The 11,453-nt window shown below is 44.6% G+C and overlaps 1 long non-coding RNA gene across 1 annotated transcript; it reads right to left on the reverse strand.

The window, feature by feature from the left end:
- Window positions 1-3,166: 3,166 nt before the first annotated feature.
- Window positions 3,167-10,800, reverse strand: LOC144015516 (uncharacterized). Its single transcript, XR_013282741.1, has 2 exons — window positions 10,452-10,800; window positions 3,167-10,369 (listed from the first exon to the last, which is right to left on the reverse strand). It is a non-coding gene; the product is annotated as an uncharacterized LOC144015516 (long non-coding RNA).
- Between the last annotated feature and the right edge of the window lie 653 nt (window positions 10,801-11,453).

Below are 11,453 nucleotides of genomic sequence, written 5' to 3' on the forward strand. Positions count from 1 at the left end.
AGACAGCAAGGAGCTCCCTGTCAAATGCTGTACTTGCGCTCCCGAGGGACCAACCGGCGGCTAAAAAAGGCGAGTGGCTGCCACGCACTTTCGACGCGCTGCTCCAAAACAGCCCCCATGGCAAAATCAGATGCGTCAGTGGTGAGGGCGATCGGAGCATCCGGGCGCGGGTGGGCCAACAAGGCCGCTTGGGACAGCGCGGCTTTCGTCTCTTCAAAAGCCTTGACTCTCACATCGGTCCAGTCGACCGCACGGTTAGGAGCCACACCCTTAAGTGCGTCGTAAAGCGGGTGCATCACATGGGCAGCGTGGCGGGTGAACCTGTGGTAAAAAGTCACCATCCCGAGGAACTCGCGGAGACCCTGGGCCGTCTGGGGTCGAGGAAAAGTGGCAACAGCTTTCACTTTTGCCGGGAGCGGGGTGGCGCCGTCCTCGTTGATGAGGTGGCCGAGGAATTGGATGGAGGGCACCCCAAAGACACATTTAGCTCGGTTAATAATCAGTCCAGCCTGGCTGAGCTTGGAGAAAAGCTGCCGGAGGTGTGAAAGGTGTTCTCCGATGGAGGAGCTGGCCACCAGGATGTCATCCAAGTAGACGAAGAGGAACGGCATGTCCCGGAGAACAGAGTCCATGAGACGCTGAAAAGACTGGGCCGCGTTTTTAAGGCCGAATGGCATCCTGAGAAACTCGAACAGTCCGAAAGGTGTTATCACAGCAGTCTTAGGCACATCGGCGGGGTGTACCGCAACTTGGTGATAGCCCCGTACCAAGTCCACCTTGGAAAACACCTTCGCACTTGCCAGGTGGGCAGAGAAGTCCTGTATGTGCGGGACGGGATAGCGATCGTGCGTCGTGGCATCATTGAGGCGGCGATAGTCTCCACACGGTCGCCAGCCTCCCTCCGACTTCGGAACCATGTGGAGAGGCGAGGCCCATGGGCTGTCCGAACAACGAATTATGCCAAGGCGTTCCATGTTGGCGAATTCGGACTTAGCTGTGGCCAATCTATCAGGGTTGAGGCGTCGGGCCTTAGCGTGAACCGGCGGGCCCACGGTCTCGATGTGGTGCTCGACCCCATGCTCATTAGAAGTGGCTGCAAATGTAGGCGTGGTCAGGCTGGGGAATTCTCCAAGAAGCCGCGTGAACACGTCGTCATCTGAGAGCGGGCTGGCAAGGCCCTCAAACGTCTCCACATCACACCCACAAGCAACAGTGGAAAACGTCACAGTATCCAACAGGCGGCCATTTTTAACATCCACCAGTAGACTGTGGGCACACAAAAAGTCCGCGCCAAGAAGGGGAAAAGAAATGTCCGCAGTGACAAAGTCCCAAGTGAACCGGCGCTCCCCAAAACATACATCCACTGTCTTAGTGCCGTAGGTCCGGATAGGTGCATCGTTGGCCGCTGACAGGTGCGGGCCGTGAGTGCCCCCGGCAGCATCTTCAGCTGAGGCAGGCAACACGCTTCTGCGGGCGCCGGAGTCATAAAGGAATTTGAGTCTGGAGAGGGTGTCCATGATAAACAGCAGCCGGCACTCTGCGCCCCCACTCACAGCTGCAACTGAGTGGAGGCGTTGCCGTTTTCCGACGCAACAAAGGAGCAAGGGGCGCGGCACCTCTTCGCTTTGGTTCCAAAACGTGCGTGAAAATAGCATAAGCCAGGGGCTGATCGGCCATCCACGGCAGCGCGTACCTTATGAGGTGCCGTTGCGGCCGCCGAGACTGGGAAGGAGCGTGCAGAAGCCAAGACCTCGTGGTTGTGACGCTGAGTGGCCAGGAAAAAACGGTCAGCTTCCTCCGCCAGAGCACGTGGCTCGGAGATGGTAGTGTTCACTAGCGCTGTCTGGACATGAGGAGGCATGTGGCGCAGAAACAGTTCGATAAACAAAAAGTTCGGCTCCTCCGCGCCAAGCAGGTTCAGCATTTTTTCCATTAGCTCGGACGGCTTACTGTCCCCCAGGCCCTGGATGGCGAAAAGGCGGCGAGCCCTTTCCGGTCGTGACAGCTCGAAGGTCTTAAGGAGGTACGCTTTGAGCCCCGCGTACATATCCCGTGCCGGGGGAGAGGTGATAAAACTCACGGCTCTGGCTGCCGTGGAGCTCCCGAGCGCGGCCACGACGTGGTAGTAGCGCGTGGAATCGTCCGTAATTCCCCGGATGGCAAACTGAGCTTCAGCTTGTACAAACCACGTCGCCGCGGCCGACTCCCAAAACTCCGGTAACTTGAGACGAGCGGAGTTCGCCATGTCGCTCAATTCGATCAAATTCTCAGCCTCGGAAACGTCAACGAGGCGGATGTCGGGGTCACCAATGTAGCGAGTAGTGACGGGAGTCGGAGGCGGAGTGTTGAAGTCCAGAGCCAAAGACTGGCGTTTTATTGACATCATCAACAACAACAACTCACTCTGCGCGAGGCTCATAGACCTACCAACATTTTCCCATCCAACTCCTCCTTCGTCCCAAGGCTCCGTGGGTGAATTATGTTCTAATCACTACATGCTTAACTTAATATTTACTTATTTAAATATTAATCATTCTCTATGAAATTCAAATAATTTTCAAGACAACAGGTTTGACTTCACACCTCCCACTCGGCCTTCCTAAGTTGAAGCTGAGAGAAGGGCGCCTGCTTTAAAGGCAAACTTTATAGTCTTTGCACAATGTCCATGAAACAGTCAAGATGATGCCCCGATTTTGCTGTACATCTGTTCTTCAACCGGTAGCAGGACGACAAGTCGCCTGACGTCCCTGTGAAGTGGCTAGACATGTGGGTAACAGGACTGACATGGAATTATCTGATTGGCTGTTGACCAAGCAAAGAGATTAAAGATTATTGACCTCACATAGCTCCTGACATCACGAGGCTTAAAACCAGTTGAAACTAGATGCCGATTACATCAGTTCAAAACAGACGCTTGACCTCACGGTCATGAGCCAAACTTAACCCTGCTCTCGATTTGAACAAAAATGTAATCTTTGAATGAATCCATCCATGTTCTAAAGCGCTTGTCGTTATTAGGGTCTCAAGTGGGCTGCAGGTACACTTTTGTATTGGTTGCCAGTGCACAGATGTCACACTCTTGTTGCCTGGAAACAAACAAGACTCATAAGTTTTAGTCAAGCAAATGTGAGTATGCCGTTTTGTTCACAAATCGGAGACACAAGAGTTCTTTGCACTGATGTTTACTGTGGGCCTTGCTTTTATCACAGACACACCGTAGAACTGGTGAGACAAATGTACAATAAAATAAACTTAGCTTTACAAAACATCGACAATATAAAATACAAATACAAAATATACATACCACTTTGGCCTGCTAGTGAACAAACGGGTACTTGTGTAACTTAAATATCTTCACTTGAGCTCTACAAATGTTGCGACGTAGCGCTGCTGTGGCTGTATCGGACTACTGTCTTGCTATGCTAACGAAAACAGGAAGTGACCTAATCGTGCTCTAAAGTCAAACATAAAATTTACCATTTTAATTTACTTACAAACTAATTATTAACGAGAATATAGTCCTACTAAGCATACAAAAATAATAGGAAAATAAAAACAATGCACCTAAACAAATAAGTTTGCGCACCATAGTAAGCTTCTATTACAATTATTGAAACACCAGCTCCTCCTACTGGCGAAACACAAACCCGCAACTGGTTCAACCGTTACACTCCCACCATCACACTACTGCTTCAGTGTGTGTGATCCTAAATAAATGTTAACATACATTTGAACTTAATAAACAACAATGAACATTATAATCATTTCTAAGCTTCTAGCAAAAGTATAGTCTTATGTATTGGTCTGTCTAAAACAGTCTTGGTTGCTTTCTCGCGAGTTGAGTCGCCGATGAGACGCTTGACCTTTCTGACCCTGCCATCAGCTCCGGGTGTGACTTCTATGACCTTGGCGAGTTTCCATTGGTTCCTTGGAACACAATCTTCTTGTAGAAGAACAATATCATTGATCTTCATGTTTCTTCGGTTCTTGTTCCATTTATTTCTCTGTTGCAGGTTTAACAGATATTCCTTTCTCCATCTGGTCCAAAAGACATTCGCCAAATACTGCACTCTTTTCCATCGCTTCTGCAGGTAAAGATCTTCTCTGACGAATTCTCCAGGTGGTGGTGATATCACTGTGGACTTCATTGTCAAAATATGATTTGGTGTGAGCGGCTCTGGTCCGACAGGATCGTTAAGGCACTCAACAGTTAGTGGACGACTATTCACGATTGCCATCGTTTCATACATGAAGGTTCTCAATGATGAAGTGTCCAATCTTGCAGCTGACTCATCCAGAATGGCTCTCAAAACATTTCTTACTGTCCGAATCTGTCTCTCCCAGACTCCTCCCATGTGGCTCGATGCAGGTGGGTTGAAAATGAAGCTTATACCAAGCTCTTTGACTTTCTCTTGAGTTGTTTGTGTCAGAAGCTCATTTCTTGCACCGATGAAATTAGTGCCTTGATCACAATGCAGTTGACTCACGTTGCCACGTATTGCAATGAAACAACGAAGTGCATTGAGAAAACAGTCTGTACTGAGATCATCCAAAACCTCAATATGAATGGCTCTCGAACACATACATGTAAACAAGAGTCCATATTTCTTTAATTCTTTCCTCCCTTCTTTTATGCAGAATGGTCCAAAACAATCCATACCGCTGTACGTGAATGGAGGGGTAGCTTCCAGTCTTTCACATGGCAGATCGCCCATCTTTTGTTCTTGATTGTACTTCCTGTATCTTCTGCATTTGACACATTTGTATATGAATGATGAAACTTGCGCACTGCATCCAATTATCCATATGCCATTAGCACGAATTTCATTGACTGTCATTCCTCTACCTTGGTGATGTATCTTCTCATGAAAATGTTTGATGAGCAAGCGTGAGATGTGATGCTCTTTTGGCATGATAGCTGGATGTTTGATGTTGGGATGGAGCGATGCTTTTGTTAGTCTGCCTCCCACCCTCAGGATATCATGCTTGTCAAGGAATGGACTTAACTGGTTCAACTTGGAGTGTGATGACTTGACTTCCTTTTTGTCTTTGAGTGACTTGATTTCTTGACTGAATGCTCCTTGTTGGACTGTGCGAATGATGAACTCCTCTACTTCTTTTCTTTCTTCTAATGTCGTACTTTCATTAGACATTTCTTTTGCATTCTTTACATACTTGACACGTCGTCTTAATCTTGCTATTGCTTTCACAGCTCTTGTCCAATCTGAGAACTTTTGCAGACGTTCTGGGACAGATTTCTCTTCCTTTACTTGGACAGTGAAAACATGTGTGGCTTTGACCTCTGGGTCTTCAGTGCTAATCTCTTTCACTTGGACATCATCTTTTGGCAGTTCTTTTTGCCATAAGAAACATGGGCCAGTGAACCAGTTGGACTCCACTAATTCCTTTGTCATGATTCCACGTGATGCGTGATCTGCGGGATTTTGTTCAGAGGCAACATGTCGCCATTGACTTGGTTCTGTGCTTGATCTGATCTGCTGTATTCTGTTAGCGACGAATACATGAAATCGTCTTGCATCATTATTGATGTAACCAAGGACGACTTTGGAGTCAGTCCAGTAGTATTCTTGAATGTCTTGGATTTCCAACTCTCTCTTCAGAAAGCTAGCGGTTCTTGCAGCTGTTACTGCTGCTGAAAGCTCCAATCTTGGGATCGTTGTCACTTTAGTAGGAGCAACTCTTGCTTTCCCCATTACAAGGGTACAGTAAACTTCGCCAGACTTCGTCACTGTTCTTAGGTACGAGCACACACCATACCTGGATACACTGGCATCCGAAAAGCTGTGTAACTCATACTGTTGCACTTGTTTGAATGTTGTTGGAACATAACAACGTTGCATCTTGATAGTAGACAGGTCCAGAAGGTCTCTAAGCCAAGCTTCCCATTGAGGTTTGATGTCTTCGGGAAGTGGCTCGTCCCAATCCAGCTTTTCCTGACACATTCTTTGGATGATTCTTTTGCCGACGAGAATGAATGGGGCAACAATTCCGAGTGGGTCGAATATTGAGGCCACTGTGGAAAGCACTCCTCTTCTCGTGAAGGGGTTGTTCTTTACAACAACTCTGAAGCTAAATGTGTCTGAGGTTACACACCATTGGACTCCTAAAGCCCTTTCCATCTTCGGCTCTCCCAAAGCTAGATCCAGGTCAGTTGTTCCTGACGCACATTCTTCTGTTGGAATAGTGGCAATCACGTCTTCGCTGTTGCTAATAAACTTGTGCAGGTGCAGCTTTCCTGTGTCACATAGCTCTCGGGCTTCTTTTACAAGCTGAATAGCTTCTTGTTCAGAGTCCACACTTAACAAACCATCATCAACGTAGAAGTTGCGTTGAATGAACTTCACAGTGGCTTGACTGAACTTATTTTCTCCTTGAGCAGCTAGATGCTTCAATCCAAAGTTTGCGCATCCAGGCGAGGATGCTGCGCCAAACAAATGGACTCTCATGCGAAACACTGATGGTGGCCTTTCCATGTTACCGTCCTCCCACCATAGGAATCTGAGGTAATCTTGGTCTTGCGGGGCAACATGAAATTGATGGAACATACGCTCGATGTCGCACATGATAGCCACATGTCCTTTCCGGAAGCGACACAGAACTCCAATGAGCGTGTTTGTGAGATCTGGTCCCGACAGGAGATGTTCGTTCAGAGATGTATTCTGAAACTTTGCCGAGGCATCGAAGACAACACGTATCTTATTTGGCTTTTGCGGATGGTAGATGCCATGATGAGGTATGTACCACACTGGTCGGTTGTTTATCTCAGCTTCTGGTACTTTCTCAGCATCACCTCTCTGTATGATGTCTTGCATGAATGCCATGTAATCTTTCAAGTAGCGCTCATCTTTCCTGAGACGCCTCTCCAGACACTTGAGTCTGTGTTCTGCGCAAATTTTGTTATTTGGCAATTCAGGTCTTTCTTCCTTGAAGGGTAGCGGCATTTCTAAGTGACCGTTTTGCTTTTGTTTGATACCTTCTTTTACTTTAGCCAGAAATGACATGTCTTCTTGTGACATTGACTTTTCTGCAACACTTCTTTCAACAAAGTCCATTTCCAACACTTTAACTATTTCAGCAGGAGTGACTTCTTTGACTTTGTTTCTGTAAACAAAGTGCACTTCATCTTTGAGCTTATGACTTGTTTCAATAGCTGGCATGACTTCTTTCACAACAACATGATGACTTACTCCAATTTCATCATCATCTGCACTTTCGGTATCACTGTAGCCGATGATGCTCCAACCAAGCAGGGATTTCTGTGCAAATGGCTGGTCTCTTTCACCACTGATGACCTCTAGTGGCAGTAAAGCTTGAGGACAATTATATCCGATCAGTAAGCCTACTTCACAGTCAAGATTGGGTGCCATCTCCCTTGTGAGATGTTTCAGATGGGGCCAATTCTCTGCCGTTTTTCTTGTGGGAATATGTGATCTATTGGCAGGAATATAGTCTCGCGTATAAGTTGTTGGCAACTTGATTCTTGTTTTAGAGTTCATGCCCCTTACTTGTAAGTCCTTCACTTTGTGGCTTGACACGATCTTTGTTTTGGAAGTCATCGTGGAAATCTTGAGTTTGACTGGCTCAGACTTTGTGTTTAATGTCTCAGCTGTGTCCTTTAAGATGAAAGTGGTGTCACTTTGTGTATCAAGCAACGCATACACAAGCCTTTCTTTCTTTGGTTCATCCACGGTTGATACATAGACTGGAATAACCGAAGAAGTACAACTTTGTAACTTTTGTTGCACCACTCTGTTTGATATAACTTGTGTGGATTCTTCTTCTTGTGTTTCAGACACAACTTCTGTTTCCTGATTTGTATTGGATCTTTCTTGATTATTCGTTGGTCTTCGTTCTTTGTCTCTTTTCTCTCTGTCTTGATGTAGACAAGTTGGATGAGACTTTTGACATTTCTCACAAACACTTCTGGAAGTACAGTTTTTGGAGATATGACCGGATTTGAGGCAACCAAAACACAGTTTTTCAGACTGCACAAACTTGACTCTTTCTTCAACTGACTTTTCCAGGATCCTTCGACATTTGTGAATTGTGTGACCAGGTTTCTTACAAAACAGACATGTGACGGTTGCCTTTTCGTTGGAGCTTGTGCTGAATGTTTTAGCATTCGGCATGTTGTTCTTCTTTTGCTTGTCTTTGATCTGAAACTTTTCTGGTTCAGTTGACTTCATTGCATGCAGTGAAGTGATTGGATTGCATGCAATTCTTGCTTCTTTATTCAGAAATTTGACAAAATAACTGAAATTGGGGAACATTTTGTTGTCATCTTGGAATTCAGTTACTTTTCTGTTCCAGCGTGCGCTTAGCCAATCAGGTAGCTTTGCTGCTATTCTCTGATTTTCTACGAAGTCATTTAACACTTGGAAACCTTGGACATACTGCATGGCTGATTCAACACTGCTTAGGAAATCTGCAAACTCACGCAGATCTTTGCTGTCTTTGGTGCTGATTTTATGCCACGACTGAATTTTGTCTCGAAAAGACTTGCCAATCACAAATGGATCGCCAAACCTGTCATCGAGAATTTTCCAGGCAGCAGAATAGGCTGTGAGTGTTCCAGCAAAAAAGTGTCCTTCAATGGCCTTCTTCGCTGAACCTCCAACATATTTTCTTAGGAAGAATAGTTTTTCTTGAATTGGCAGATTTTTTCGATCAACTAATGTTTGAAAAGACAACTTCCAATCATTAAACTGCAGTGGGTCACCTGTGAAGATTTCAGGCTCCGGTATTGGTATTCTGTTTGCTGTGATTGCTTCAGCCAGTGTCTTGACAAGGTCAATGGAGGTTGCTTCATTTGCAGTTGAGGTCGATGTTTGATGCACCGATGCTTGGTGAGGTAAAGAGTGTTGACTTGTGAGAGCTGCAACTTGAGAAGGGACACATGGTTTACAATGCACATTTAGCATGCTTGGTTGTGGAAGGAAACCATCTTGCTTGACTTCAGAATTGATAATAGGAGGCTTTTCTTCATCTTCACTGCTTAGACTTTCAGCATACACCCTTAATCTTGCTTGTGCGGCATTATGCTTTTGCATTTCTTTTAATAGTTCCACTTCTTTTCTCTTCTCCTCCAACTTAGTCTTTATTGTAGTGCTCTCTGTTAGAAATTGAGCTCTTTTCCTTGCATCTTCAACTTCAAGTTCTCTTATTTCTTCCTCACATTGATGCTGTGTTTTCATTATTTTAATAACTTCTTCTGAAGCTGCTACTTCAGCCTCAGCTTGTTTTTGGTGTAGTGTAGCTACAGCTGACTGTTGGGACAATCTAGACATGGACTTTGACTTGTACGTCATTCTTGAGGAAATGCTAGAAGAGCTGCTTTCAAACACTGACTCTGAGTCAGGCCAGGGAATGCTATCTGGATCACCATTTTCTTCCAAAAGACATTGAGCCTTTAAATTGGCAGCTTCACTGATGGCCCAGCACACATCACATTTTCTTCTTATTTCGTTATCAGGAATGTCAATGTTTCTGATTTCATCATAAGTGTTACAGATGTCAGTCATTATAGCACGTATGCCACTCACAGCTTCCGGAATCAAATCAGTGTCCATGTATTTTATCATTCTCTTGAAATTGTTAATTTGGTATTTCCATTTCTTATAGATTCGCTCAAACTGCTTTACCAAATCATTTAATTTTGCTTCTTGTAAGGATTTTCCTTTTTCAGTGAGTGTGCGTGTACGCTGGCTTCTTCGTAGAGTTTCAGACTGTGTGGGATCAGTGGATATTGCGGGCTGAGTAGTTTCTTCTCCATTTGCCTGCTTTTCTGTATCCTGTCCTTTATTTTCATCATGTAGATCGAGCTCTGCACTCCTTTCTTCAGTGGGCTGCATTGTAACCTTCTTGTCATCTGCCATTTTGTCTTGTTTTAGCTTTTAAACATTCACTAACTTCTTATCTTACTGATGAATGTGCAGATTTTTTGTCTTGAAATGTCACAGTTGGCTCTTGAATGCAATTGAGGCTTTAACAGCAGTTCACAAGTACTTGTGCTACTTCCAAGTCACGACTTTTGTGCTTACTTGATTAGCTTTTACTTGTTAACTTGCTACTTGACTTGCTCAATGCATTTTCCAAGCGTGTGATACTTCCCTTGCACGTGAGTAGCCAACGTCGCCTTCTCCGTGATAGATGTCTACTTTCTCCAGCGCAAAAGTGATCTTCTTCCACTGGCGCAGAAACGTGTTCTACTTCCTCCAGCAGAAAGTGTTCTACTGCCTCCAGCAGAAAGTGTTCTACTATGCCGTTTTGTTCACAAATCGGAGACACAAGAGTTCTTTGCACTGATGTTTACTGTGGGCCTTGCTTTTATCACAGACACACCGTAGAACTGGTGAGACAAATGTACAATAAAATAAACTTAGCTTTACAAAACATCGACAATATAAAATACAAATACAAAATATACATACCACTTTGGCCTGCTAGTGAACAAACGGGTACTTGTGTAACTTAAATATCTTCACTTGAGCTCTACAAATGTCGCGACGTAGCGCTGCTGTGGCTGTATCGGACTACTGTCTTGCTATGCTAACGAAAACAGGAAGTGACCTAATCGTGCTCTAAAGTCAAACATAAAATTTACCATTTTAATTTACTTACAAACTAATTATTAACGAGAATATAGTCCTACTAAGCATACAAAAATAATAGGAAAATAAAAACAATGCACCTAAACAAATAAGTTTGCGCACCATAGTAAGCTTCTATTACAATTATTGAAACACCAGCTCCTCCTACTGGCGAAACACAAACCCGCAACTGGTTCAACCGTTACAGTGAGGTTTATCACATTGGAAGGGGGTGAATAGGTATGAAATGGAAAAAAATAATACAATCAATTGTTATTGCAGGAAGTCTGCAAAAAAGTAGGTTTGGGTTATCGGGCGGAGAGCACACTGAGGGACCAAGGAGATGCACAAGCAGGTTAAATGTGTTTATTTTGGGCACCAGGTGGAGCCAACAGCAACAAGGAGGATAAAAATAAATAAATAAATAAATAAATATCTAAATAAATAAATAAATAAAAAGGAAACAAATGTTTGTTACAAAAAATAAAAATAAACTAAAAATGAGCATTTAAAAGAGAAATAAAAACCAAAATAAAACAGTTTAAACGCCTCAAAAAGAGGGAGTGGGAACCTTCAGGGCCTAACAGAGGCAACTGACAAGCATAGCAGGCAGTACAAAGTAGTGGTGGCAAAATCGAAACTCTGTTTTGGTACGGACCGGAAGCCTGGCTGAACTTGTGATTCGAGCCGCGTTCCTAAATCTGTCTCAGAATCAGGATGACGTGACATTTACCGTTCGCGTTCCTACCGCACAATGGTAATGCACTCGACTGCAGGTAGCCCATAATGCAGGCCACCCCGTCAGAGCAGTATGTTTCTGCAGGTCATTCGTTTTGCTCAACG

This window comes from Festucalex cinctus, chromosome 3, assembly GCF_051991245.1.
Source record: "Festucalex cinctus isolate MCC-2025b chromosome 3, RoL_Fcin_1.0, whole genome shotgun sequence".
Lineage (NCBI taxonomy): Eukaryota > Metazoa > Chordata > Actinopteri > Syngnathiformes > Syngnathidae > Festucalex > Festucalex cinctus.